Below are 20,219 nucleotides of genomic sequence, written 5' to 3' on the forward strand. Positions count from 1 at the left end.
TTTACCATATCTTTGGTCAAATTTTCAAAGGCATTAATGGGAGTTAGATAAACTACATCTAGCCTTTTGGATTCAGATGTATCAGAATTGTGATCCTTAATTTATTGGAAAGTAAGAGCTGGTCATCCTCCATCACCATTTTTGCCTGTTGAAACAGTTTGCATGTGGAATGTACTATTTTTTTAAAACAGGAAAATTTACAAGAATTGGTACATAGTTATAAGATAATGTTGGTCCATTTCTTAGGAAACTGAGAAATTAAAATAATTTATTTCAGCTTGAGAACAAAAAAAATAAATAATGACACGGAAATTCTAGTTCCTGGATATTGACCACAGGTGCCTGACTTCTTAAATATGACCGTATCCTGGAATAAATCCAGGCTTTTCCTTAAATCATCCAGAAATAGACCCTTGCTTGGTGTGTGCTCTTCCAACTATTCGACATGTCTCTCTTCAGGTGGGTGACTCATTATCAAGAACAACTTTGCCATTGATCATGGAAAACTGAACTGACTGGATGTTAGACAACAGACACTAAGAAAGAAGGACCCTGTCCTTAATAATTTACTCTGATTTTATTGCAATAAGATCTGGACACCTAGCTCCTTATGGACCTCTACAACCAGCTTTTCTATGATTTTCCCATGGTGATAAAGTAATAGATTTTCTATTATTGTTAATGTTTATGTTAGCCTTGTTATTTTGTTGTTTAGTTCAAGAGTCCTGTTTGTAGTGCTTTTTTTGGTTGTTTTTTTTTCCCCCCCCCCCCCCCCAAATTTTTTAAGATGGAAATCACAACTGTTATAGGTCAATCTTTGTATCTAGGACTTCATTTATGCACAAATATTAGCTACCAAAGTCAGACTGCCCTAACCAAACTTTACTGTTTGTTCTTAAGAAACTGACACTAGGTTCCTGATCTTGATGTTACTGGGGGCTGCATGCACTGTTCCCTGCCACAGCTATTGCTATACACACTGGCTGTGTCTAGCTAATGTTACAAGAAGGATGGGATTCATCAGTCCTAGTGTAGACATCCAGCTTGTAGGCATCTCACTCAAAACTAGCTCTTTATGCCTTCTCTATGATTTACAGAGGGAACTAGGCACTACCAGTGGGACATTCATCTCCTCCTAATACAGGTTTCTAGATAAGGGCAGACCTATCACATCCCATGAGATGATATCTGGTGATGAAAAAGGGCATCTAGAGCACCGACTCAGATGTAGAGTGGTTCTCATATGGATGCCTGAATTCCACCCTTGCTCCTTCACTTTGAGCAAAAATGTTGTAAACTTATGTTATCTTAGGCAATCTGAATAATCACATCAAAGTGTTACAAGAATTTTTTCAAGAAAGAATAGTATTGAGAAGAAATGGATCAAACCAATATTCTGTTTCTGTCTTTCTGTTGCAATCCCTGCCCTGACACTTCTCTTTCTTCTCTGGCCTCTCACATCACTTCTCTCTCTCTCATACCTTCTCTCTTTCCTTCCTATTTATCTGTCATCCACTGCAACTTTTAGACATATGCCTTGCAATCTAACTTTTTAACATTTCTAAGTAGTATAATTTCTAACTGTAACAAAAGAGAACCACACTTCTCCCCAAAATGTCCAGGATATTGTTTAAAAAAGCAAATGCACCTTTTTGTAAGTCCCTTTTCCAAGTAAAAGTCCATAAAGTTTTAATTACTTCATTATAAAACAAGAGGAAACATTGGCTCTATGGAATCATGAAACAGTAGAGTTCAAGATCCTGGGAGTGAATAAAAAGAAACAGCATAGACTCCAGGGAGCAGACATCAGTGTAGTCAGGAAATGGGCTTGGCTAAACAGGGAACACATAAGGGAGATCTGATGCAAAAAAGTAGCATACAGGAGATGGAAATAAATCAGGGATTTAGAAACTACAAAGCAGGGATTTCGAATTACTTTCCAGGGATATAGGCACCGGGTTAGGAAAGCCAACACTCAGGTAGAGTTCAGACCAGCAAAGGACATCAAGGGCAAGAAGAGCTTCTACTGCTACATGAGTAGTCAAAGGTTGAACAAAGAAAATGGGGCCCTGTTTCTAAACAACACAGATGAGTAAGGGAGAGCAGAAACAGGTAAAGCAGAGATACTTAATGTCTTCTCTGTCTCAGTCTTCACCAACAAACTACATTCTTGTCAAATCTGCAGATGATTCCACTCACAGGGGACTGGTTGATATGCTTATGGGCAGTGATGCCATCCAGAGGGACCTGGACAGGCCAGAAGAATGGGCTAAGAGGAAGCTCATGAAATTCAAGAAAGACAAATACAGAGTCCCACCCCAAGGAAGGAAGAAGGCCTTGCAGCAATCTGAGCCTGGGACTGATGAGCTTAGGAGCAGCTCCGCAGGAAAAACCCTGGGAGATTTTTCAAGACCTGACAGGATAAAGCTCTGAGCCACCTGGTCTGACCTCATAGCTGATTCTGCTTCAACCAGGAGGTTGTACTAGAGACCTCCTGATGTCCTTTCCAACTTGAATTATCATATGACCCTAAAGAAACACATGTGATATTTTTGTTAGGCCCATTGTAACAGCTTCCCTTCAATTATGTGGAAAAAAAAAATATTTAGAGTTTTCATATGCTATGTAAAGGGAAAAGGTGAAAACAAAGATGATACATTCTTTGTTTCCCTACTTTTATTAACTTGAGATATTCACATTATAATAAAATATATCTAGATGGTGATTTTAAAAATAATAGTGGTTTTTGTCTTATTATTCTAATTTTTTGAAATTAGAATTATCATTATGATCCTTGTGAATTCATCAGGGTGAAAACAATTTTGCTGGAAAATGGTTTTTGCTTACTAAAAAAAGCAACCTGGAACATAGTTGAAGCAATTTCAATTAAAGTTTCTCACCAGTTTACAGATTTGGACCTAAAAAGCATATCAGACTTTAAGGTGTATCCTTTATACCTAATTTTGGATCCATTTAATACACTTTAAAAGGTGGATTTTCTCCCTATTAATTGTAGAGTATAATTCCTAGATGATCAGCTAAAATGTAGACAATGACACGTTTCAGATCAAATTAATTGCCAGAAAAGGGGATTCAAGAACAATAGCTGTATTAGCAGCTGCAGCCATTTTACTGTGATCAGTTTCTAGGCAGAAAGTTCGGAGTGCAGCATCAGGACCCTGTGAAGTCCAAAAGTTCTGGAGAAATATATTTGACACTAAAATCTCAATAAAAATAACTATTGTTGACTTATGAAGCCTGTTTCAAATCACCACCACATCAACATTAACATTAACATTAACAGAAACAATAACAATAACAGTAACATTAACATTATTGTTCTTTGCAGTTCCCCGTTTTGCCCAAATACAAACATAGTATAAGCTTATTTACCAAATGTAATTTATATAGTAAAAAAAATATAATGAAAGAGTATTTAACATCTTTCTGTAAAGATAATCAGCAATCCAACCTGTCTCTTCATTTATGTCTGGTATGAACATGTCCAATGTATCTCTCCAAAATAAAGTCAAGGACATTGGGTTCAAGAACTTACAAGACTGAGACTTGAGGAAGTTCACAAACAAGGCTGAAGAAGACCAAAATTTGAGCCTAGTTGCATGAAAATAAGACAATCAACTATACGTTAGTTCTATCTTATGAGGCTCCTCCAGATTTTTGTGTTTCCTTCTTTACTCTTGAAGTCATATATGGAGAAGAAATCCAAAGTGTCCTTAAGTAGCCATGATTCCACAGACTTCAGTGAACCTCTGACAGTTTAGAGCAGGCTGTTACTGCTTCTTGTATACAGGAGCATAATTCTACACAGAGGCCTTTGAGACCTTGTCAGCAAGCCTTTAGACCGTTCCCTGAAGGATCCTGTCTCTGGTTAGATGACTGAAGGACTGACTTTTTTTTTTTTTTCTCCCTTGTTATGTTAAACACTGCTCTCATGTTTTTAGATAATTCTCAGTGTTCTGTGGCCCAGTAGTTTCAGCACTGAGATGGAAAACAAAATCTCTAAAAATGTGATCATATTATCTGAGTTGCAGATAGATAAGAAGGGCTTCATGTGTGCTTGCCATGCTATTTTGAGGGAGGCAGTATAGGCCAGAATGATGGTATCCAACCAACAGTGATCATCTCCCTTATAAGCCCTGCACAGATTTTGTGCTTGGGGCAGGAGCAGGATGGGTGCTGTGACTCAAGCCCATTAGAAGCTCCAACAATTGCTATAGTTTCTTTTCTTGTATCTAATAAAGGAGGTAAGGAGGGTGAACAAAGGCAGGATGAAGCCAGGTCCTACAGAAAGAGACTTCAGTTCCCGAATTCACAGCATGTAGAATAAAGATCTAATTCGGTGAATATAGTTCTGGGTGCAGTTTAGCTGACCAAAGCTGTAGATGTCATTGAGCTGACTATGCCATCATGACCTAAAGGGTCACCTGGCCTACAGTTCTGTACCAATTGTGGCTGTGTATTTATAGGATTCCATAAAACACAAGGACATGGAGGCTTTAATCTTGAAATTCCTCTACTTTATTACAGATTACCACATATACCACAAAAATCACCACTAGCAACTACACCTATTATTAATAAGGCAAATATATATATATATCAAGCTGTTACAATATCAGCAATCAGTAGTATAGCAGCAATCAATAATAATGGCTATAAATAATAGCAACAATCAATAACAGTAGTAACAAATGTATATATAATATTATAGGTTACTACAATCTTATCACTAATAAAGCAAATTTATCAATGATCTATGTGGGGGGTTGACCCTAGGTGGACACCAGGTGCCCACTAAAGCTGCTTTATCACTCCCCTTCTCAGCTGGACAGTGGAGAGAGAAAATACAATGAAAAGCTTGTGTGTTTCTGCCGCTTCTTCTTCCTCAGGGGTAGGACTCCTCACACACTTCCCCTGCGCCGGTGCGGTGTCCCTCTCACAGGAGACAGTCTTCCCTGAACTTCTCCAATGTGAGTTCTTTCCACGGGCTGCAATTCTTCATGAACTGTTTCAGCTTGGATCCCTCCCATGGGGTGCAGTCCTTCAGGAACAGACTGCTCCAGCGTGGGGCATCCACCTTTGGGCACATCCACCTGCTCTGGCATGGGGTCATCCATGGGCTGCAGGTGGGGATCCGCTCCACCATGGACCTCCATGGGCTGCAGGAGCACAGCCTGCCTCACCATGGTCTTCACCACCAGCTGCAGGGGAATCTCTGCTCTGGTGCCCGGAGTACCTCTTCCCCCTCCTCCTTCACAGACCTTGGTGTCTGCAAAGTTGTTTCTCTCACATATTCTCATTCCTCTCTTTGACTGCAGTTGCTGTTCTGCAGCACAACTTCCCCCTTCTTAAATATGTTATTGCAGAGGCATTACCACCATTGCTGATGGGCTCAGCTTTGGCCAGTGGCAGGTTCATCTTGCAGCTGGCTCTGTTGGACATAGGTGCAGCTTCTGGCAGCTTCTCACAAAACCCACCCCTGTAGCTCCCCTGCTACCAAAATATTGCCACACAAAGCCAATACAATATAACAGCATATATACTTATGATAGATCATTGATATGCACTTATATGGTACCAAAAGCTGTAAATCAATCCCAGAGGGGGCTAAAATATCCCAGAAATAGTACAAACTGATTTCACAAGGGGATACAACCATCTCAGAAGTGGGAGAACAAATTGCACTGACCCCAGAAGTGGGTCCAGAGGGAGACCAAATAAAATAAAAATCTCACTTCAAAGGCACATCATGGAGTTTGGGGTGAGACAGGTGTCCGTGGAGAGGATCCAAAATCTTGACAAAAGTTCGTGCAGAGATCACAACCTCTTTAAGAATGGGAAAAGTATGTGCAAGGCACAGGCAGGAGAAAAGACTCGAGCACAGGGAGCACCAGGCCTGGCTGTGAGAAGTCCCAGCTGGCATCCTGGGGGGAGCAGAGTGGCGCAGCGGAAGCGTGCTGGGCCCATAACCCAGAGGTCGATGGATCGAAACCATCCTCTGCTAACGGCATTTTTAAATTTTTTTTTTCTTTCCTGGCGTTCCAGCAGCAGAGTCGCTGCCTCTCCCTTGCATCTTTCCCAGCAAGCTTTAACCTGCACTGCTCCTGCTCTCTGCGCACCCATGGCCATGGCCCTCCTGAGCTCCCACTCCCTTCTCTCTGCCACTCACCTTATTCTTCCATTGCCTTCTTAGCAGACAGCGCTCCCAAAGCGTCCCTCGGCAAGACAGACAGCTGCGTGTGGAGCAGCAGGCAGAGCTCCCCACACGAGGAAGTGGGTGTCCTGGGCACGCAGTTGTGTTTCTCCCTTCCCATCAGGCTGCTCAATCTCAACTTCCCAGCTGCCAGCAGGGACCTCCAGGAATCTGCTAGTGGGGAGGAGGACACGGCTGGAGTTAGTTTTGAAAACACTAGTGTGATCAACTTGAGCACCAGGGCACTTTCTCCATACTAGTCTGTTTGCTGCTGTGCCCACTCGCAGGGCCAGCCAGGAGCAGGGCTGAGCAGGTATTCCCAATGGGCTCATTGGTGGCAGTATATGGGTAGGTGTTGGGGTGGAACGTAGAGAAAGGAGTGAGCAACGGGGTGGGTGAGCATCTGTGCTTCTACCAACACAGGTACATACACATGACCACACATACACTTGCATAGTACATGCAGAACTTGGCACGTGTTTGTCCGCAGATGGGGAGCAGCACCATTACCAGCACCCACAGAAGCACCAGCACCACTCACACAGGCATGGACAAGAGAGACGGTCTGATCCTTTTCTTTGCCCCCAGCTGCTTAGGGTTGGAGATCAGGGCTGGACACAGATCCCCTCCCTCCCACATGCACAACGGTAGGTCCCTGGGATCCCTGCCCTTATCATAGGTCTGTGCAGCGTCCATGGCCGGAGCTCAGTCCCGGTTTCTCCAGTGTCATTCTCTAAACCTGGCCAGTCCGTGATGCTGATCTCCCCTAGCCAGTGGCTAGTGCAGCTTCAGGTTTCCTAGCCAACGCCTGTCCCTCCGGGGGCGCCCGCCAGCGCGGGGCGGGGAGGCCGGCAGCCTGAGACGGGCGGAGGAGCTACCTGCCGCAGCGTTGGTGGTATAGTGGTGAGCATAGCTGCCTTCCAAGCAGTTGACCCGGGTTCGATTCCCGGCCAACGCAAGCAAGACTTTTATTTTTTTCGCCGGGCTCGACGGATCCCTCCCTCTCACGCTTTCGAACCGCTCAGTTTCCCGCAGCAAGTTCAGCCCCCACCGGTGCGGGAGCAAACACACAGCATGAGCTTCGCAGGCAGCTCTGTTGCTCACTGTAAAAGCGATGCTCACAGCATGCCTTAGATTGTTGTGCCAAGAGCGGCACAGAGGCAGGGTGCTGACCCCGTAAACATGGGGGAGAGGCCACAGCTTCCATTCTGATCCTCTATTCTCTGCCATCATACATTTGCTTTTGTTAGCCAGCGTCTCTCATCATCCCAGGTTCTCTCCTGTTTCATTCCCCGGGGTCCCAGATGAGGGTGCGGGTGAGAAACGCTGATACAGTGTCAGCTGCCTGGGGCCCTGGAGGACACCCTGCTGAGACCATTGTATTCTTCCTGCTGAGGTGGCTCCAGGCTGGGATCCTCACTGTGCTGTTGGTACAGGAGCTGGGGGAGAGGCATTTTTGCTCTGGCCCAGAGCTGGACCTGCTGCTGCTGTAACTGCTTGCACCTGGCAAAAAAGCATGCTGCTCTGGCAGGGTAAAGCTGAAGATCAAAAATGCCTAGGTGGGGACCAAGGCATACACTGCTCTTCATGAAGCCAGGTATGAAGTTTGGTTGTGTGGTGGGAGGATGCCTGTTCTTTATATAACGCCTCAGAGTCACAGTGGAGTGAATTTGCTTTCTACCCTACTCCATCTTTCCATCTCTCCAGTGCTGGCTGACCACATATGGGGTTTCATCCCCTTCAGAGGGGATGCTGGTAGGTATGATGCCTGTGTTCAGAGCAGATCATTTTTTCCTCTGTGGAACTACTTCCTGAAAACAGACTCTGGTATGCACTGTAATTTAGTTTGAAATACTCCGTTTAACAATCAAGACTGCATGTCTTGGAAATTCTGTGTTTCCAGCCCATGTGCAGGGCTGTTGAGCTATCTTGTCCAGGCTCCAGCATTGCAGAGACATTCTAAAGTTTACTGGAACTGAATGTAATGATATTCTTGGTAACAAAGAACTGGGACACCCTCATTGCTCTTGCAGCTCATGGCCTGTGGGCCAAGGGAAACACAAGGAGCCTCTCTCAACTGGACTCTGTACAGGAAGGAGACAAAGGTTCTCAAGTTTCTGATTTCAGGGTTGTTTAAAGAAAAAATAAATGTTCTTTGCTGTGCTAATAGTCAAAAATCATTCTGGGCAGTGGTGCTGCATGTGGGGTTTGTGTTAGCACATAATTTCCAGACTCCCACACTGTCATCATCAGTGCTACAAGTGGGTGGATTACGAAGAGGGACACCATGACTGCACTTGCTCATTTCCCTGCTGAATGCCCACCCTAACCCCATCTGGCAGCCACGTTGCCTATGTCCAAAGCTGAAAATCAGCGCTTTCCTCCTTTCCACTCCATACGCACCCCCTGAAGTTTATTCCCACACCACCAGTGGAAGAGAGCTTTGCAATGGTTGCTTTTCACAAGAAGTTTGTGAACAACAGTTAAGAGGACCTATCAAAAGGTCTGAATTAACATTCACACCTGACCAGTTGAGACGCTGGTCTTGGATCACCCTCGCAGAAAAACAGGGCTACTCTGTGTGATATTTCTTGTATTTCCACCTCTGTCAATCGCTTCTTGTGCTCTCATTGGGCACCACTGACAAGAGGATGGCTCTCTCTTCTTTACTCCACCTGTCAACCCTCCTATCCCAGGTGTTTAAAGAGATGCATTAGATGCCACCTCAGCCTTCCCTTCCCCAGGCTCGCCAGGTCCTGCTCTCCCAGGCTGGTCTCTTATGGCACGTGCACCATGACCTTGATCACCTCCGTGTCTGTTCAGCAGGGCTGACAGAGCTCCCAGCTGTGCAGAAGTAAGGATCGACCACACAATGACACCCATGGAGTCCCTGTAAGGGCACCTGGCACCCAGATGTCCAGGTATCCTGCAGAGGAAGGAAACTTTTCAGAAGACTTTCCACTTGCTACTGGGAGCTGATTAGACCAAGAGAGAAAGCTGAGGCAACAGCATTCACTCACGGGAAGATGGGTACCTGCTCCAAAGTTCATGCACCTCGATCAGCAGTGAGTGCTGACAGATTTTGGTGGCATAACATTAAGGAGAGCAATGCCTCATCTGCACAATTCAACAGCAACACTGGATCTAGATTTGTGCTTGGCTGCACACTTGCAGGCAGGAGACTTTGGTTTACTGCTGAGCAGCTGAGGTGCTTTTTTGCTCCAAAACATCTGGGAGTAACAAGGTGCACCACCAAAAAAAAAAGAGGCATAAACCCAACTTCCAAATGGCAGGGCTCTGGCTGTGGGTCAGGATCAGAAAGGTGACTTGTCCCTGCCTGTTTCTGAAGGCACTGTCTACAACTCAGCTGAGTACACGTGTCCATTTTCTCCTGCCACCTCAGGCAGTGTTGTCACCTCAGCCCAGTCCATAAGCCTGCTTCTCTCCTCTGCCAGGGAGTACTGAGGGCAGGCAGTGAAGACTCAACCCTTCCTGACTGTACATGCAGGATGCGCTGGATGCACCAGCAGGAGAACTGAGATCAGCTCTTAAGAGCGTTCAGTGGCAAGACTCTAGGCTGACACTGAGAGATATCACAGGTCTGTGATCAGAAGGCTGCAGACTCACACCCCGTTTCCTCGAGGCATTTGTGTTTTTCTCTTGCCTGCTTACTTACTTTCTGTACAATGGAGCTCCACTCTCAGTTGTCTGCTAGCTCGTGACAGAGGTCACTTGGTCTCTCTTGCAGAGCATATGGCTAACTGAGGGAGAAAGAGAACAAGCCACCATGAAACCCCAGCTATGCTGCACAAAGTCTTTAATGAGGAGGAAATGCAGAGGCACAGAACAGAGACGAAGAAACACATCTGCAGGGTTGAGGGATGCACACAGTATGGCCCATTTCCCAAGGACAAGCTGCACACAAAGCGCTTGCCTTTTCCCATTCTGCTCTCCCTGGTGGCAATGGCAGCCAACCAGGAGTGGTCCCTAACTCCAGCACCCTCTCCCTTTCAGCAGGGGGTTCAGAAAAGCAGAAGAGAATGAGCCCTTTCTGGAGGGCTCAGAGCAAAGAAGAGCCAGAGGAGACATGGCCATGCCTGCCATGCAGCGAGGAGAAGTGGGCATAGGTCTTTTCTTCCAGGTGGCATGAGGACACCCAGCCTGTCTGCAAGCTGTGTCCACGCTCCTGCTGCTGCAGGGTCCCGTCTTCCCTCCTGCTCCCGAGGGGATGAGCCGCAAGCTTCAGCAGTTCAGACTGCAGCGGGGGACAGGCAGACACATTCCAGACCCATCCAGACCAAGGGAGCCCCCAGAAGAGATGGGAACTCCCCCGGCACTGAGGGAGCTCCCAACAGCAGCTGACAGAGACGATCCCATGGCCGTGCTCTGAGGGAAAGAGGTGAGGATGGGGCCCGGCAGGGTCACCACCACCGGCGAGGGCTCGATGAACACCGTCGAGTCAGCGCAGCGGGCGACACAGGGCTCACTGCAGCTGCTTGCAAGTGGGGTTGGGCCAGAGGCACCACAGGGCCGTGGGGGGTCTGAAGCAAGACATCTCTCGGTGAAGGAAGCAAAGCTGCAACACAGAGCTGTCAGGGATCACGGACCTCAATATCAGTCTGTCTTTCTTTCCCTCAGCTCTATGCGTGGATACTCTTTGTTTCATAAACACAGTATACCTCCTTCTCCCATGGCACTCATTGTGCCCTCCAAGTGGTACGGCACGTGAAGTCTGGCCTATTTTTGCGATAGGACACAACACAGTGTGTTTAAACACATGCGGAATGACTGATCATACCCCATCTGCAAAAGAAATGTGGCTGCGCTAAAGATGGCACTGTATGCATTAGCCATTTGTTTAGAGAACATCTGCTGCAGATGCAAATTTGGGTGGGGCAGACCGCCTACATCTGACATCCATTGATCCCCTTCTGCTTAAAAGAGCCCACTCTTCCCAGCTCTCCCCAGCCAGCTCCCCCAAAAGGGGAAGAGGTGACAGCCTTTCAGCTGCTCTATTGCAGGGCCAAGCTGAGGCAGCCCAAGTATCGACCTGAGTAGCCACCATGACAGCAGTTCAGCCTACAGACAGACATGGAGCACACTCAGGCTTTCCTCGTTCCTTGAGGAAAGGGAGAAACAAGAGAAAGGATGCAGGTGTTGGAGCAGCGCAGCCTTTTATGTTGTGTTCCAGAGCCCTGTGGGTCCACTAACATTCCTTGTTTATGAAGCATCTGAACATCTGTTACCACTCGCCGAGACCTCCCTGGTGATTAAGCCTTTGCCTCTTTCCTTTCAAATGTTGTGGTCTCACTTCATACCATCAACTATCTAAACAACTCACCTGTGTCCCACATCCACATGGCAAATCAACTCTGTGGTGTCAGGCTATTGTACAGGGAGATTTTAAGAGGGTTTGTGTATTATGGATTGCCTTTGTAACTTTGCCTTCTTTGTGGTGAACATGGCCACGAGTCACAGTCAAATTCAGCTGTGAGGAACACTTCAAGTCTGCTCTCATGTTCTTTCAGTGCAGGCACTGAGCTTGACCCATAGAGACAGGTCTCCCCGTGGGTCATCAAAGACACACTGTATGTTCAAGCAGAAGGTCAAAACTGCACAATCCCGTATATGAAAAGAGGCTCATCTCACCAGGGGTGTGGCAAACCTCAAAGGTCATTGTGGGCTGGAAGGAAGCCCCTTATGGACAGGAGAGACCGCTATCAGGACCTTGCTTACGCTCGTCAGGCTCTACCACACACTGATTTTGTGATCATGACATGCCTGTGTCCTTCCCTGAAAGAGACCCACACCCAAATTGACCTGTTATGCAGCAATTTCATCCATCAGGGAGGCTGGATGGCCTGCTCTTGAGGAGAGGCATAGGGCAGGGAGCCATGACCTCATAGCACTTTTTCCCAGTTCAGGGAAGGGGGTGGCCAATTCCATGCATTTCAGACTACAAAGGCACATTGGAACAATGTCCCAGAGCACCTGGGAGTCACTGTGATGTGGAAGCGTTGGGAGAAACCCTGAGCTGCTGGCAAACATGAGTCATCCTGCTTTGGACTTCAGTGGACACGGTGTTCTTGCCTCAGGGTTGCCAGGGATTCCTGAAACAACTGGTTCCTCTGTGCCATCTCATGCATTTGTTGCCTTCCAAGACATTGTCTTTTGGTGGCTGCTCAAGGGCACATGTTACTCAATGTCCCCCAGAATATCGAAGGTCAGAATGGACCTCTGGAGGTCTTCTGCTCCTATCCACTGCTGTGAGGAGACCAAACTTCCCAGGTACCTCATCTGGCTCCAGGCCTTGTCCTATTGACTTCTGAACACCACAACTGTCTGAGAGGTCACTGTCTCTTGAGCAGCTCTTCCAGGGCTGCACTGTGAGCTCTGTCACTTCTTTTCCCCAAAAAGCAGCTACTATTTCCCTTGCTGAAACTTGTGATTCTTGCCCCTTGCCCTTTTGTAATGCACCTCCCAGAAGAGTCTGGCTCCATCCTTTCCATAAGCTCCTGTAGCTGGTGGGAGACAGCAGTTTCATCCCCTCCTGCCCACCTTGCTCATCTCCGCCAGGTTCCACAAACCTAGTGCCCTCAGCCTCACCCCAGATGTCACGTGCTACAGCCCTTACATTCTGCCTGGTCTTCTGCCAGTTCTTCTCTCCATGTGAGATCATCACCACTTCCCTTGTCTCCGGGGACACAAAATGGGGCACAACAATCCAGATGTGGCCTCTGCAGTGCCAAGGGAAGGGCAACGATCCCTCTCCTCAGCTATCATCAAACAGCTTGAATTGGAAAGGACTTTCTGAGATGACCCCCTCCAACCACATGTCCACCAAACAGCTATGCTTTCACCTGAGCAAGGGCTTGAGACCTGGTCCCCACCCTACCAGCCAGGCACTCTCACGGCTGAGCCTCCCAGGACCCGAAGTGGACCACCAGGGGATGACAGGGAGGGTGCCAGCACTGGTGAGCAGATCCCAGGGTTATGGGGTGCGGCCTGGAGAGGGACAGGAAGGAGCTATCAGGATATCAGGGCACCTGCACTGTCACCCACTGGTGGCCCACCTGTGCGTGTGGGGGGCTCACCTGTCAGAGTCATTGCCATATCCTGGTAGCCCAGAGAGCATGTCGTGAAGCCATGGAAGAGCTGCTCCAGAGACAGCGACCTCTCTGACAGTGGCGGTATTCAGAAGTTAATGAGACAAGACCCAGAGCTTCCTGAGGTAACTGGGAAGTTTGGTCTCCTCCGAGCAGGAGCAGGGGACTATGATCAGTGCCTACCAACCCTCATTACTCTGTGATGCACTGAGTCTCATGGGCCCTTGAGCATCCAACAAAAGGCAAAGCCTTGGAATACAGCAGCAGCAGCAGCATGAGATTGCACAGAAGTACTGTTTGAGGAACACAGCTAAAATGTGTGGACATGCCCATAGGAAAGCAGACCTTCTGGAGGAGTGCGACTATAGGCTCTGGCATGCCTGGCATTCCTAAGTCAAGGACACCATGTCCACCAAAATCCACAGCAGGGCGACTCATGTTTGCCAGCAGCTCAGGGTTTTTCCCAACTCTTCCACATCACACTGACTCCCAGGTGCTCTGGTAGAATGATCTGATGTCCCTTTGTAGTTTGAAATGCATGGAATGGGCCACCCCATCAATGAACCGGGAAAAAGGGCAATGAGTTTTTGTCTCCATGCCCTGCTGCCTCTCTTCAACATCAGGCCACCCAGACCTCTGGCCTCCGGGATAACCTTGCTGAGCAAAACAGGTCAAATTGGGAGTGGGCCTGTTTCAGGGAAGGATGCGGGCATGTCTTTGATCACATTCTTACGACTTGATTTCCTTGTTTCCAACAGGCTTCCACTTCCCAAGCTGAGCCCTCACCCCTGGTTGGAAGAAGTGTGAGGGCCTGGTCAAGCCATCGAAGGACTGGGCTTTGGAGATTCCACGATGTTGTTGTTTCAGCCTGTGCTCAGCAGCTAAACGCCCCGCAGTCGCTCACCCACCCTCCCCCCACTTGGGAATGGGGAGGGAATCGGAGGGGCAAAGGCAGACTCACGGGTTGAGATAAAAGCAGTGTAATAACAGTAACGGAATAATACATTTGACAGCAGTATCAACGGGTAATGTACAATACAGTTGCTCACCACCCGCTGACGGACACCCGGCTACTCCCAGCTGGTCTATGAAGACCCACTGGGAGATAGATGTCTCCCAGGTTTAGCCCGACGCTCTGCACTGAAAGCACTTCAGAGCTGATTTGATGTGACTTTGAAGCGTGAGTGCTGGCAGTGCCAGGGAGCATCAGGCTGGGCTGTGTGAGCGAGCAACTGCGTGGGTGATCTAACATGCTGAGCCATCTGTGAAGTTTCTGGCGTGGACAGCACCTGTGTTGGAGCTACAGCAGGTGTAGGAGGAAACATATCTTGGTGAAGGTGTCAAAGCTGAAACACAGATCAGAGAGTGAACGCTTGTTCTTTTGCTAAGCAACCATATGCTGAAGGTGTAAATTCCGGTGGACAGACCTCCCCACAGCTGAGCCCCTTTGATCACCTTGCTCTTGAAGAAGGGCTTTAGTGCATATTTTGGCTAGCACTGGGAGACATCTCTCTCTAGGCGAGTCATCATGGGCTCACAGGAGATGGTGGCATCTGTTGAGCAAAACGCAAGGCCAGGAAAGTTGCCATTGTAGTCTGGAGGGAAGCTGCTTGCGGGAAGGAATGAGGGCCACAAGGACCTTCCTCACATTTGTCAGGCTCTGAAAAAGCCTATGTTTTCTGCCCACAAGGCCAGGGACCAGTAGCAGATCCATAATGAGAAAGAGTAGGCCACAGATTGAGGCCGGTCTCTCTCAAGCCATCTCTCCTTGGGATCTCAGTAGCACTGTCCCTAAGATGATACAACAAGGCCTTCACAATTCTTCCAACCAGGCCTCGGGGGTCATCTTGGGATGTGGAGAACCTGTGGGACACAGGCAAATCGAGGCATAGGAGTGTGGTCAAAGAGATGCCTGCATCTTTCCAGTGAAATAAACCCACAGCCAAAATGACCTGTTTAGCTCAGCAAGGTCAGCCTAGAAGCCAGAGGCCTGGATGGCCTGCTTTTCAGGAGAGGCTCAGGGCAGGGAGCCAAAAGCTCATGGCCCTTTTTCCTGGGTCAGGGATGGGGCGGCACGTTCCATGCATTTCAATCTCCAAAGGGGCGTCGGATCAGTGTCCCTCAGCACCTGGGAGTCATCGTGATGTGGAGGAGTTGGGAAAAACCCAGAGCTGCTGGCAAACATGAGTCACCCTGCTCTGGACTTCAGTGGACATGATGGCCCAGCCTCAGATGTGCCAGGGATACCAGAGCTCATAGTCCTAAAGCGCCACTTTCCTCAAGGAAATTTCCACATATTTTAGCACTGTTGATGAAACGGCTGGTGCTTCTGTGCAATCTTGTGCTGCTGCTGCCTTCCAAGGCATTGCCTTTTGGTGGCTGCTCAAGGGCCCATGAGACTCAGTGCCCCCCAGAGTAATGATGGTTGGAAAAGATCCACTGGAAGCCCTTTGCTCCGGTCTGCTGCTCCAAGCGAACCAAACTTCTCAGCTACCTCAGCAGGCTCCGTGCCTTGTCCCACTGACTTAAGAATGCTGTCACTGGTGGAGAGGTCACTATGTCTTGGGCAGCTCTTCCAGGGACACACCGCACCCCCTGTCACTTCGTTTCACAGAAGGGCAGCTGGCATTAGCCCCGTTGCAACTTGTGAGTAATGTGGGTCTTGCTGGTCAGTCGTGTTGTACCTGAACCCTTGAAAGGTGTAAGTACTCCCTGTGAAACTACATTTGGGGTGCACCTGCATGCATATATACTCTTGTAATTCTGTACTTTGCGTCCCAGGCTCTCTCCTCCTGTCAGCACAGGCCAGTTGCGAATTCTTGTGACACAGGACCCTACTATTTCTTAGCTAAAATCTGCCTTCTGCAGCTAATAGGTTGGGTGGTGGGTGATGTCCACTGTAGTACTCGAGCCCTGCGCAGTCCCTGATGCTGATCTCCCCTAGCCATTGGCTAGTACAGCCTGAGATTCCCTAGCCAACACCTGACACACTCAGAAAACTCCCATAGCTAACCAACTTGAGGTCATCTGTGTGTGCAGGCGGCTGGCCAGTCCGGGAAGTGGAGGTGCAGGAGGCAGCAGGGCACCAGGAGCGTTGGTGGTTGGTGGTAGAGCATAGGCCGCCTTCCAAGCAGTTGACCTGGGTTCCAGTCCTGGACAGCGTAGGCAAATTTTTCTTTAGCTGGTCTCCACAGTGCCTTTCCTCACCTGCTCCAAAAATCCACCTTCACTCAGCAAATTCAGCTCCCATGGGGCAGTTGAGACGCTACCCTCGACTCCCCAGAGCCTTTCATCACAGAGAGACCTCTGGACACAACCTAACCCAGAACACAAAGGCCTCCCTTGGCAAAAGGAGATGACAGAGACTGCTTTCACCATTCGTAGATTCTCAGGGATTGTTGAAGCACTGGAGCAGGTGCCCAGAGGCCTTTGGAAGTCTCCTGTACCTGGGTATCACACAGAAGTTTCAGTGGGGCTCAGGCACTGCTCTGCCCGCCCTGGCTTTGGGGCCAGCCCTGCTTTGAGCAGGCATTGGGCCAGTGATCTCCCAAGGTACCTTGCAGTCTAGAGCCTGCCATGAAACAACAAGCCCCAGAGAGAGCTGTGCCCTCCTTCCTCTGCACCATGGGCAGTAAGGGAGCCTCTTGCCCACAGCAACTGGAGCTCAGTCATTGCTCTGCACTTGGCACATCTCCTGTCCTTTCTCCTTGACTCTCCAGCCCCTCTCCCACACAGCGACTCCTTGAGACCAGCACAGCATTGCCCCAGGAGCTGGTGTGTCAGAGCCCTCCTTCACCAGCCTTCCCAGCTATGTGCAGGGAAGAAGGAAGCCCTCTTGTTGGCGTAGGAAACTTCCATGAGGCAGCACTAGTATGAGGCCAACAGGGACATTGCAGGCTCTGGGGACTCGTGTTCAGGCTGAGGGGTGTGCTCCAAGTCCTAGCATGCATTTCCATTTCATCTCCCCTGACACTGGGGCATTTCTCTCCAGCACTGCTGACAGGACAGAGAAGCTCCATGCTGGTGCATGTTGTGATTGAGGGAGATGCTGAAGGAGCTGGGTTTGTTTAGCCTGGAGAGCAGAAGTTGAGGGGGCTTCCGCTGTGTGAAGGTGGGTCTCTGGCTTGCTAAGGCCTGCCCTCTGCCAGAAAGACCTCGGAAGTGCAGGAGCTGGGGGTGGCCTGGCCTCCTGTGTGATCCAGCCTGGCCTGAGCTGCATCTCCCAAGGGCTGGGGAGCTCTGGGAGATCCCTGGCTGCCCACTGAAGCCTCGAAGGGTGGCACAGATTGTCCGTCCCCGCAGGGTCCCATAGAGAGGAGTAGCATCAGAGGCTACAGAGGTGGCAGCAGGTACCATGGCCTTGGGGAAGGAAATGGGCTGGGGAGCACGTTAGTCCCAGCAGGCAGTGCTGCCAGGAAGGAAACCAAAGACAAAATGCCCTGAGCAAGGAGGCTGCCTGCACTGGCCCATATGGCTGTTCACACAGAGCCCCTCCGGGATCCCCGAGTGCTGGGTGAGACCAGTGAGCCTGGGCAGGGCCCCAGGAACATCCTCTGTTGCTTGGAGATCCACTGTCTGACCCCAGAAGAGACATGTCCCCTCCGATGGCAGTACAGCACACGGACGGGAAAAAGCTGTCCCTTTCCCTGTGCCGCAGCCCCTGGAGGGGGGTTTCCTCCACCTTTTTACAAGGCCTTCAGAGACTGGGCCCTGCTCTCGCTGCTCCCACCCACCTGGGCCCTGCAGATCCCAGGGATATGTGAGGAAAGCCCTAAGCAATGCTGCTTCTCCAGGACAAGCTTTCAGAGTTGTGCCTCTGTAGAGATTCAACCCTTCTCCAGTGATTAGGTGTTTCTCCTGCCTCCTCTGAATGTGACCTGGCATTTGATATCTTAGGCTTGGGTATGACGGCGTGCTCTGTCGTGTGGGTTCAGAAGTACCAGATGTCAGCCCAATGCTTTAGGAAGTGCAAAGGTATCAGGAGGTCGTGTCCTCAGTGTCCCGGGCTAAGTCTGAGATCCAATAGAGTGTCCCCACATGGGTTTCCTCCTGTGTGACTGCTGGGAGGAAGGGCCCTGCTCTCAACACACAGGCTCAAACCTTGGCAGAAGGAGGAACGCACCACTGCAGCTTTTCCTGGCTGTGTGCATGGACCCTTTCTGGGCAGGCAGTGTGCTGGTGCCAGGACATGAGGGAAAGTTCCCTCAGGCTGGACATAGAAACCTTCCCGAGTCTGGTGCAGTCTCGGGAGAGAAAATGGGGTTTCCAGTGAGGGAGAGGCCACTTTGGGGCACAAGGGGAGAGCGAGTCCTGGAAGATAGGACCAGGGTTTAGAGTCAGCCAAGAATGCCCCAGCAGAGGAAGGCAGTCCGGCTTGTGCAACACATAACAAGCTACTTTGGGTACTCCTGCCAGATCTTCCCTCTACTGAAGCTCATCCCCTGCCCCCTCTCTTGGTCGCCTTGTTCAGCAAGGTCAGGAGCTCGGGTAGGACTGGAACGAGGAGTAAGGATATCTGGGTAATGGCTGCTTAGTATGAGCTACAAGGTGAGAAACAGGAGAGGCAATAACTTACACGGGCAGATAGGACACACTGTCCAACATGGGGGAGAAGGAAGGCAGCAGCAGAGACCCCAAGTGCAAGGATTGAACCTTCAACTGCTGGGCCATGAATGTACCGTGTGAGGTGCACCATGGCAGAGGTTCTACTGGAAACTCCATAACCGCATCCAATTAGGCAAAAATGAGATTCTCAGCGGTTACCAGCCTGGCTCTTGTAAGAGAGGGCACGCGAGGCTTGTGCAAAGAGCTCTGCCACTCCCTTGAAAGGCCCTGTGAGTAGAGAGCGGCCAGTGGTCCTGGAGGAAGACTGTACTTGGTGATGTCCACGGAGATGGAGAGACAGCCAGGCTCAGTCAGGAGTAGAAGGCACCACGAGGGTGGCCTCAGGGGAAAGACAGTGCTTGTGCAGGAGGTCCCATGGTGTAACGGTAAGCACTCTGGACTCTGAATCCAGCGGTCTGAGTTCGAATCTCAGTGGGACCTCAGCCTTTTGGCTCTCCCAGGACGTTCCTCGGCATGGTTACACATAACAGCCTTTCTGTCAGCTCTAATCAGGTTGACCTTACTCTGATCTTCCTTCCTTTCCTGTGCTCCCAGCCATGGGACTGACATCAGTGCCCCCTCTCGTGCCTTGTGCCACCAAAAATCTGCAGCTTTCCTGAGCAGTGGCCCCCAGCTCCTGTCTGCTCCATTCAGCTTGAGGGCTGCTCCTGACTGAGGGCATCCAGCAGTGGCCCACACAATCACACAACACCTGGGGTGGAGAACATGCAGACCAAGCCCAGCTCAAAGCAGGCACAAGTAGAGGAGGCTCTTCCGGGCCTTCTCTGGCCAGATATTGGACATCTCGAAAGATGGAGACTCTACAGTACTCCCTGGGAAACTGATTCCCATGTTTGACCAGCCTCATGGTAAGAGAGGTCTCCTGTGTGTGGCACTACTTCTATTTCCACTCCTGTCCATTGCTTCTTGATCTCTCCATTCCACTGATGCTTTGCTGTTTCTCTTTTGCCTGCTTCTTTTTTTTTGGTGCTCTGGTACAAGATCAGGGAGCTCCACCCACAACTGACTGTGCCCCAAGATTGGCAACAGACTCACCGTCACTGCACAGAAAAGGTTCTCCCTTTCCCTTGCAGAGGACTTGGCCAAACGGGGAAGGAGCAGAAAAAACCCAAGCCATAAGCCTCCAGCTATGCTGCACAAAGCCTTTAATGAGAAGGAGGAAATGCAGTGGCACAGAACAGAGACCAAGAAACACATCTGCAGGGTTGAGGGATGCACACAGTATGGCCCGTTTCCCAAGGACAAGCTGCACACAAAGCGCTTGCCTTTTCCCA

At 49.4% G+C, this 20,219-nt stretch overlaps 1 long non-coding RNA gene and 3 other non-coding genes across 4 annotated transcripts in view; 3 read left to right on the top strand and 1 right to left on the bottom strand.

The window, feature by feature from the left end:
* Positions 1-5,953: 5,953 nt before the first annotated feature.
* Positions 5,954-6,025, top strand: TRNAM-CAU. Its single transcript has one exon. It is a non-coding gene; the product is annotated as a tRNA-Met (tRNA).
* A 1,075-nt stretch (positions 6,026-7,100) lies between these two features.
* On the top strand, positions 7,101-7,172 carry TRNAG-UCC. The gene has a single exon. It is a non-coding gene; the product is annotated as a tRNA-Gly (tRNA).
* A 2,842-nt stretch (positions 7,173-10,014) lies between these two features.
* The window catches only part of LOC122154586, a 39,625-nt gene continuing 29,420 nt past the window's right edge, over positions 10,015-20,219 (bottom strand). Inside the window, exon 2 of the long non-coding RNA XR_006166640.1 lies at positions 10,015-10,790. This is a non-coding gene — a long non-coding RNA (uncharacterized LOC122154586). The remainder of the gene's footprint in view (positions 10,791-20,219) is intronic.
* On the top strand, positions 19,294-19,365 carry TRNAQ-CUG. The gene has a single exon. It is a non-coding gene; the product is annotated as a tRNA-Gln (tRNA).

Source organism: Tyto alba, unplaced genomic scaffold (genome assembly GCF_018691265.1).
Source record: "Tyto alba isolate M040663 unplaced genomic scaffold, T.alba_DEE_v4.0 Super-Scaffold_41, whole genome shotgun sequence".
NCBI lineage: Eukaryota > Metazoa > Chordata > Aves > Strigiformes > Tytonidae > Tyto > Tyto alba.